The following is a 9567-nucleotide window of genomic DNA, read 5'->3' as shown; positions in this document are numbered from 1 at the left end:
AAGGGGCGGGGGGGGGGGGGAACTCCTGAGTAGCCTGTGGTCCCAGCTACTTAGGAGGCTGAGGTGGGAGGATCGCTTGAGCCCAGGAGTTCCAGGCTGTAGTGTAATATGCCAATCAGGCGTCACACTAAGTTTGGTGTCAATATGGTTACCTCCCGGGAGCAGGGGACCACCAGGTTGCCTAAGGAGGGGTGAAACGGCCCAGGTCAGAAACCAAGCAGGTCAAAACTCCTGTGCTGATCAGCAGTGGGATCGCGCCTGTGAATAGCCGCTGCTGCACTCCAGCCTGGGCAACATAGCGAGACCCCGTCTCTTAAAAAAAAAATTGTCCAAAAAAAATTTATTTAAAAAAAAGAAAAAATAATAATTGTGTGTGTATGTATCACATTGCGTGTACATAGTCACGTTCTGCCGATCCATGCATCTGCTGATGGGCACGTTGTTTCCACCTTTTGGCTCTTGTGAATCAGGCTGCTATATAGATTGGTGCACAGTATTTGACTCAACAAAAGATTGGTTAGTCATAATCTGGTGCATCAAGACAGTAAAGAGTTGGTTAAATACGTCTAATATAATGGAATATTATACAGCTGTCAAAAAGAACAAGGCAGCTCTACGTGTGCTGATATAAAAGTGTTACTATGTAAAACAAAGGAAGATGCAACACAGTATGTGTGAATTGTTCTCATTTACACATAAAGAATCTGTTACTATATACCTGAATACACAGGGCCCATGTGTATGACGCTGTAAAGAGTGGCTGCCTCTAGGAAAGGAATCTGATCATGAAGGAGTAGTGGGGACATGGAGATTTGCTTTTCATTTTATAAATGTTTGTGACTTTTTGAAAAAAGTACAGTTGTTTGTTTGTTTTTGAGACAGTCTTGCTCTGTTGCCCCGGCTGGGGTGCAGTGGTGCAATCTCAGCTCACTGCAACCTCCACCTCCCAGGTTCATTCAGTCCTCCTGCCTCAGCCTCCTAAGTAGCTGGGATTACAGGGTCCCCACCACCACGCCCAGCTAATTTTTTATATTTTTAGTAGAGACGGGGTTTCACCATATTGGCCAGGCTGGTCTCAAACTCCTGACCTCAAGTGGTCTGCCCACCTTGGTCTCCCATAGTGCTGGGATTACAGGTATGAGCCACCATGCCCAGCCAAAAAACGTTTTAAGATGGGTTCTCACTCTATTTCCCAGACTGGAGTGCAGTGGCATGATCTCAGCTCACTGCAACCTCCACCTCCCAGGTTCAAGCGATTCTCCAGCCTCAGCCTCCCAAGTAGCTGGGATTACAGGCATGTACCACCACCCCCAGCTAATTTTTTTGTTTTTGTTTTTTCTTTTTCTTTTTTCTTTTTTTTGACCGAGTCTCTCTCTATTGCCCAGGCTGGAGTGCAGTGGTGCAATCACGGCTCACTGCAACTTCTGCCTCCCAGGTTCAAGCAATTCTCTGCCTCAGCCTTCTGAGTAGCTGGGATTACAGGCACCTGCCACCACGCCTGACTAATTTTTGTATTTTTAGTAGAGACCGGGTTTCACTATGCTGGCCAGGCTGGTCTTGAACTCTTGACCTTGTGATCTACCTGCCTCAGCCTCTCAACGTACTAGAATTATAGGCGTGAGCCAGCGCCTGGCCAGAGATTCATATCTTACGTTTCTGGGGGCTGGAAAATCCAAGGCTGAGAGGCCTGCCTCTGGGCTTCTGGATGTGTCTGTCATCCCATAACAGGAGGTGGAACTGCAAAAACGTATGGGGCAGGGGGAGGAGGGAGGGAGAGAGGAAGAGAGGGAGAGAGACAGAGAGAGAGAGTGAGAGAGAGACAGAGAGAGAGAGAGAGAGAATGCAAGAGAGTACCAAACTTGCTTTTATAATAAACCCACCTAGGAAGGGACCTGACTAGCCTGCTGATAAGGACATTAATCCATACAGGAAGTCAGTGCCCTCACAACCTAATCATGTCTCTTAAAGGTCCCACGCTCAGCACTGTTGCAGTGGGGATGAAGTTTCTGACACGGGATCATTGAGGGACACATTCAAACCATAGCAGTATTTTAAACAATATGGTCCTTGGCAAAATAAAAGCTTCAATAAGTGAAACAAGATAAAGAGTTTGGAAGTAGATCTAATAAACATAAATATTTGATGTGAGAGAAAGCACGATTGAAAGCAAGGAGGTAGGAAAAGCAAACCTCTATCTGCCTCTCTCCCTAGGGAACCTCATTCAGTGTCATAGGCTTTCAACATTATCTGTGCGAAATGACTCCCAAATTGAATATATCCACAAGGCCTTGCCCCTGAACACAGCACCCATTTCTATAATTTCCTGCCTGATTTACAGTTATGTTTTCTTCTAAAAGTTCTATAGTTTATAGTTTTAGCTCTTACATTTAGGTCTTTGATTCACGTGTAGTTAATTTTTGTACACAATGTGAGATAGGGATCCAACTTCATTTGTTTGCCTACAGATAGCCAGTTGTCCCCCTACTATTTGTTATTTAAAAAAAAAAAAAAATTGAGAAAAGGTCTCACTCTGTTGCCCAGGCTGGAGTGCAGCAGCGCAATCACGGTACACTGCAGCCCTGACCTCCCCGGCTCAAGTGATGCTCCCACCTCAGCCTCCTGAGTAGCTGGGGCTACAGGCGTGTGCCACCATGCTTGGCTACTTTTTTATTTTTTGTAGAGATAGGGTCTCACTGTGTTACTCAGGCTGATCTCTGGAAATCCTGGGCTCAAGCATTCCTCCCGCCTCAGCCTCCCAAAGTGCTGGGATTACAGGCATGAGCCATCACACCTGGCCTGTTTGTAGCTTCTTTTTGTTTGTCTGTTTTGTTTTGCTGCTTGCACTGTAGGACTATATTTGTTGAAAAGATGACTGTTTCTCCCCCATTGAATTCTGTTGGCAGTCTTATTAAAAATCAACTGACAGGCTGGGCATGGTGGTTCACACCTGTAATCCCAGCATTTAGGGAGGCCAAGGGGCATGGATCACCTGAGGTCGGGAGTTTGAGACCAACCTGACCAATATGGAGAAACCCCATCTCTACTAAAAACACAAAATTAGCCAGGCACGGTGGCACATACCTGTAATCTCAGCTATTCGGCAGGAGGATCACTTGAACCCAGGAGGCAGAGGTTGCAGTAAGCTGAGATCATGCCATTACACTCCAGCCTGGGTGACAACAGCAAAACTCCATCTCAAAATAATAATAATAAAATAAAGCTTTGTTTTCCACCTGTTCTTTTATCTGCACTTTTGGAAGTCTCTCTTCCTAAGGCTTAGAATATGGCCTTTCCCATTTTGGCCACTGCAGACTCTAAGAGGACTCAGTAACCTTGGCCTTGTAACTGCACCTTTCAGCTTCCTCACCTGAATACCAAAGATGTGTATTAGTCAGGATTATTGTATTAGACAGGATTCTTGATTGCAAATGACAAGGAGCTTGATGTTTTCCCCTAAAGGAGAGGTCCAGGGAGGTTCTCAGGCAGGCTCTCTGCAACCTGGCCCTAGTCTCACCAGTGCTGAGCTTCACAGCCCCAGAGGGAAAAGCCTCTTCTCTTTCCCAGTGGTTTCAACAGAAGCTCCCGCCACGTACTCCTCTCTGAACTGAATAGAGGACCTGACTGGCTGGCTGGGTCAGAGGGCCCCACCACTGACGGTGGGAGAGTTTTGGAGTTAGCTTCCAAAAACCACGTGGATGAGGTAGGGAGGAAGTGTTGTTCCCTCAGATAGCCTTGCGGCACTGATGCCAGAAGAAGGAACAGATGCTGGGTGGGCGGAAATAACAGGTGTCCAGTGCAGGCTGATCCCACCAGCCTCATGGCTTGGCTGTAAGTTAAACCCTTAGCTGCGGGTCTGAAACGTTAAAACACTAGCTGCTGATGCTGTTATTATGACTGTCTCACTGTTAACAGGGAGACTCTGTGGCTCGCTTTTTAAAATCCTGAACAACACATTCCTTTGCTAGGGCCAGAAACAGGCATGGTGTCTGCTTCCCTCAGCCCCCTGGCCATGCAGTTGGCAACGAGCCGCAAAGCCTCCTGATCTCATGCTCTTCTCTCAGATGGGTCTCCTCTCTTTCTCAAGACCCCATTCATCCCTGCCTCCTCCTCCAGGGAGCACACCTTGGCTTCGCCTTCTCACATGGAACAAACAATTTGCCACATATTTAGCTCCTATCTTGGAGTGATGACTTGGAGTGTGTGTTGTTGCTTTGTTATTGTTGCTCAAATAAATTCTAAACTGCTTGGGACTGGGGCAGGGTCTCACATGCCTCCAGCTAAACCCCTTTCTCCCTTATCCTAGGCCTACAAGGCAAGTCTGGCCACAAACGATCCAGTAAGTCCCAGGCAATTGAGGGGTCTAGCTGGTGGCATGGACTGGAGGGAGGACATCAGATCATGGAGCATTGGGCCCATCTCTGCCAGTTAAGCACTGGGGTCTGCTGCTGTCACTGTGACAGAGCCTGCTCTACATGCTGGCAAAGCCAACCTCTCCTATTCCTTAGTAATAGTAATAGGATCCTGGTTGCTTAGAACTGCAAAATTTCAAATATAGATCTGAAGACTTTTACTTAAAAACAGACTAAAGGCCAGGTGCAGTGGCTCATGCCTGTAATCTCAGCACATTGGGAAGCTCAGGCTGGTGGATCGCTTGAGGTCAGGAGTTCAAGACCAACCTGGCCAATATGGTGAAACCATTCTCTAGTAAAAATATGTTTAAAAAATTAGCCAGGCATGGTGGTACGTGCCTGTAGTCCCAGCTAATCTGGAGGCTGAGGCAAGGGAATCTCTTGAACCCAGGAGAGGGAGGTTGCAGTGAGCCATGATCGTGCCATTGCACTCCAGCCTGGGTGACAGAGGAAGACTTTGTCTCAAAAACAAAAACAGACTAAAGAAACTTTTATTATGAAAAATGTATAACCTATTCAAAAGCAGAAAGAAAGGTGTGAAGAATGCCTATCATTCAGCTTCACACATGGCTAACCTTGTTTCTTCTTGTACATTCCTGCTCATTACTGGATAATGTTGAAGCAAATCTGGACATATAATTTCATCCATAAATTCGGTATTTCCAACAGGTAGTTTTTGAACATATACACTAATAAATATATACATATGCACAACATCATAGAAAACACAATACCCTTATCACAAAACACAACACCTTTTTATCACGTATAAGAAAAATAGTCACCAGGGGCAGTGGCTCATGCCATAATCTCAACACTTTGGGAGGCTGAGGCAGGAGGATGGCTGGAGCTCAGGAGTTTCAGACTAGCCTGGGCAACATAGTGAGACCTCACATCTTAAAAAAAAACCCAAATACCTGCACATGGTGGCATGCGCCTGTGGTCCCGACTACTTGGGAGGCTGAGGTGGGAGGATCACTTGAGCCTGGAGACTGAGGCTGTAGTGAGATATGATTGTGCCTCTGCACTCTAGCCTGGGCAATAGAGTGAGATCCTTTCTCAAAATAAAATCTTTTTAAAAGTCCGGGCATGGTGGCTCATGCCTGTAATCCCAGCACTTTGGGAGGCCAAGGTAGGTGGATTACAAGGGTCAGGAGATTGAGACCATCCTGGCTAACATGGTGAAACCCTGTCTGTATTAAAAATACAAAAAGGTAGTTGGGTGTGGTGGGTAGTCCCAGCTACTTGGGAGGCTGAGGCAGGAGAATTGCTTGAACGCAGGAGGTGGAAGTTGCAGTGAGCCAAGATTGTGCCACTGCACTCCAGCCTGGGTGACAGAGAGAGACTCCATCTAAAAAAAAAGAAGTACATTTCCCAACTTCCCTGAAGCAGGGCGTGGTCCTGTGGCTCAGTTTGGCCCAAGAGGTTTAAGTGGAAGCCTGGGAAGACTTCCAAGACTCTTTAAAATGACCTGTCAGACTGGGGCATGGTGGCTCTGTAATCCCAGCACTCTGTAATCCCGAGGCAGGTGGATCACTTGAGGTCAGGAGTTCAAGACCAGCCTGGCCAATATGGTGAAACCCTGTCTCCACTAAAAATACAAAAATTGGCCGGGCGCGGTGGCTCATGCCTATAATCCCAGCACTTTGGGAGGCCGAGGCAGGTGGATCATGAGGTCAAGAGATCGAGACCATCCTGGTCAACATGGTGAAACCCCGTCTCTACTAAAAATACAAAAATTAGCTGGGCATGGTGATGCGCGCCTGTAGTCCCAGCTACTCGGGAGGCTGAGGCGGGAGAATTGCTTGAACCCAGAAGGCGGAGGTTGCGGTGAGCCGAGATCGTGCCATTACACTCCAGTCTGGATAACAACAGCGAAACTCCATCTAAAAAAAAAACAAAAACAAAAATTAGCTGAGTGCGGTGGTGGGCGCCTGTAACCCCTCCTCCTCAGGAAGCTGAGGCAGGAGAATCACTTGAACCTAGGAGGTGGAAGTTGCAGTGAGCCAAGATCAGGCCACTGTACTCCAGCCTGGATGACAGGTGAGACCCTGTTTCAAAAAAAAAAAAAAAAGAAAGAAAAGAGCTTGGCGTGGTGGTTCACCCCTGTAATCCCAGCACTTTGGGAGGCCGAGGCGGGCGGATCACGAGGTCAAGAGATCCAGACCATCCTGGCCAACATGGTGAAACCCTGTCTCTACTAAAAATACAAAAATTAGCTGGGCGTGGTGGCATGCGCCTGTAGTCCCAGCTACTTGGGAGGCTGAGGCAGGAGAATTGCTTGAACCCAGGAGGCAGAGGTTGCAGTGAGCTGAGATTGCGCCACTGCACTCCAGCCTGGCGCCCGGTGATGGAGCGAGACTCTGTCTCAAAAAAAAAGAAAAGAAAAGAAAGGTAGCTGTCACCTGAGAAATGAGCACCTTTTCTCTGAAGCTCCAGCAGCTGTATTGAACCACGAGGTGCCCTTGCAAATGGAAGTCAAAGCTGCAGTGGCAGACAGAATAGGAAACGAATTTCCCATTCCATTGTTATTTCCAGTCTTTATTATAGAATCATTTAAGATTAGATTCAGTTGTAATAAGTAGAAAATTAAAAATTTTGGCCAGCCACGGTGGCTCACACCTGTAATCCCAGCACTTTGAGAGGCCAAGGCGGGTGGATCACGAGGTCAGGAGATTGAGACCATCCTGGCCAACATGGTGAAACCCCGTCTCTACTAAAAATACAAAAAATTAGTCGGGCATGGTGATGGGCACATGTAATCCCAGCTACTTGGGAGACTGAGGCAGAAAAACGCTTGTACCTGGGAGGTGGAGGTTGCAGTGAGCCGAGATGGTGCCACTGCACTCCAGCCTGGGCAACGGAGACTCTGACTCAAAAAAAAAAAAAATTATAGCAGTGACTTAAATATTCTACAAATTATTATTACTTTTTTTTGAGACAGGGGCTGGAATGTAATGGCACGATCTTGCTCACTGCAGCCTCAATCTCCTGGGTCAAGCGATCCTCATACCTTAGCATCCCTTGTGGTTGAGTCCACAGGCGTGCGCCATCACGCAGGGCTAATTTTTAATGTTTTTTTGTAGAAACAGGTCTCCTTATGTTGCTCAGGCTGGTCTGGAACCCCTGGGCTCAAGTGATCCTCCTGCCTTGGCCTCCTAAAGTGTTGGGATTACAGGCGTGAGCCACCGTGCCTGGCCTATTTTTCGGTCTCACATAAAACTAGTTAAGAGATAAGCAGTATGGGGAAAATACAGTGGTGCCCCAAAAACTGTAGACTATTAGGATTGCATGGATTACACCCAAAACCCAGCAGCTTAAAGCAGCATACACGCCTTCCCCTCTGTTTCCCAGTTTCCGAGGGTCAGGAGTCTGGGAAGTTGCTCTCAGGCTGCTTGCTGCGGCTCAGGATCTCTGATGAGGCCTCGCTGCGGCCCTTTCCTAGCTGCACCGGGTCTGGCCATCCATGGCCGACTCACTCGCTGGTTGTCGCCAGACCTCAGCTCTTGCTGACTTTTGATTTAGGGCTTCGGTTCCCAACCAGGTGGGGCTCTCTAGGAGAGAACAGCTCAAAAACAACCCTCTGGCTTCCCCCAGAGCAAGTGATAGGAGACAGAAAGAGGGAGCTAGAGAGAGCCTTGAAGGTGGACGCCGCAGTCTTCATTCAATCAATCTCCCCAGGAACGCCCTGCAGGCCCAGGTATGCTTCCTGTCCCTTCCAGCTGCCCGAGTGCTCCGGGCCCCCCAGACTCCAGCCCTGCAGCCCCAGCCGCGCCCACTGTCCTCGCCTCCCGCCGGCAGCTCCGCCCTCCCGCCGCAGATCTGGGTCTCTACCTTCCTCCCTTTCGCTCTCTCACTATCCTTTGCTTTGTGCCTCTGATGCCTAACCTGGCCCCAAGCCAGCATTCCACCAGTCCACCCCCTCCCCACCGTGCCCCCCGGCCACGTGCCCCCGGTCCAGCCGTAACGCTGACCCCTCCCCCTGAGTCCACTCACCGCTCCCCGCACAGCCCGGGCCACGCCCCACCCGGGTGCCCTCCCTTTACCCAGCTCCTTCCCATCCAGCCGGGTCCTGGTCCAGTCCCCTCTTCCAGGCTGCCCCCTCCTAGAGGTGTGTGAGGCTTTCTCGACCCTTCTTCCTCCTTTTCCGACAGATCAGCGGAGGAGGTGGGCTGAGCCGCCCCTCTCGTCACCCCTGCTTTGGCCGCCCCGCCCTGCTGGGAGGGTTTGGTGACAGTGGCTGGCACATGACAGTGCCCATGTCAGCTCTGGCGCGTCTGCTGAACTCCCTGTTTTTGGGGCTTTTTCTCCTACAATGGTCACGTCGATGAGGAATCTACATCCGTCTCCTCCCGGTGCCCACCACTCGGGTGGGGCAGATGCCAGAGGCTTCCCAAGCACACGCCCGCGGGCCTCTTGGACCTCCCCACCCTGGCCGACCCCGCCCCACCCAGACTCCAGCCCGCGAGCCGGGGCCGTAGCACGAGGCACGTGCGCCCTCTGGTGGCCGAGATGGGCAGCGCGGGCTCCGCAGCCCGGCCCCGCCCCGCCTTCCCCGCCCAGTCCCACCAGCTCCGCCCTGCTCGCCTGCTGGACCGCGCTGTCCACGCCTTCGGCCCGGGATAGCTCGGATTCCGGGGAGGACACGTGTAACCCACAGAGTGATTCCCTAACCCGGGCCTGCTAGGCTCCGGCCCAGGAGGCAGGGCTGATGGCGCTCTCACGTGCTGGTAATCACGCCCCCAAGGGTACCGAGGCGCTGCCCAGGCGCCTCTGCCTGCCAGCTCCGGCCCCGCCACACAGTCGGCCCCCAGGGACAGGACTGAATGTGCAGTCCACCCTTCCAGACTCTGGAACATTCTCTATGGATTGGGAGGTTCTGGGTTCTGCCCTAGATTCCCAAGCAAAGTTGCTCCTTTGCTCTTGTGACTTGCCAGCTTCGTGGTTTTGTTTGCTTGTTTCTGAGACGTCTCGCTTTGTGCCCAGCCTGGAGTGCAGTGGCGCGATCGGCTTACTGCAACCTCCGCCTCCTCAGGTTCAGGCGATTCTTCTGCCTCAGCCTCCCGAGTAGCTGGGATTACAGATGTGCGCAACCATGCTTGGCTAATTTTTGTATTTTTTGTAGAGACGCGGTTTCACCACGTTGGCCAGGCTGGTA

This window comes from Callithrix jacchus, chromosome 11 (assembly GCF_049354715.1).
Source record: "Callithrix jacchus isolate 240 chromosome 11, calJac240_pri, whole genome shotgun sequence".
Taxonomy (NCBI): Eukaryota; Metazoa; Chordata; class Mammalia; order Primates; family Cebidae; genus Callithrix; species Callithrix jacchus.
The sequence above is the reverse complement of the archived record's forward strand: the minus strand, read 5'-3'. Positions refer to the sequence as shown.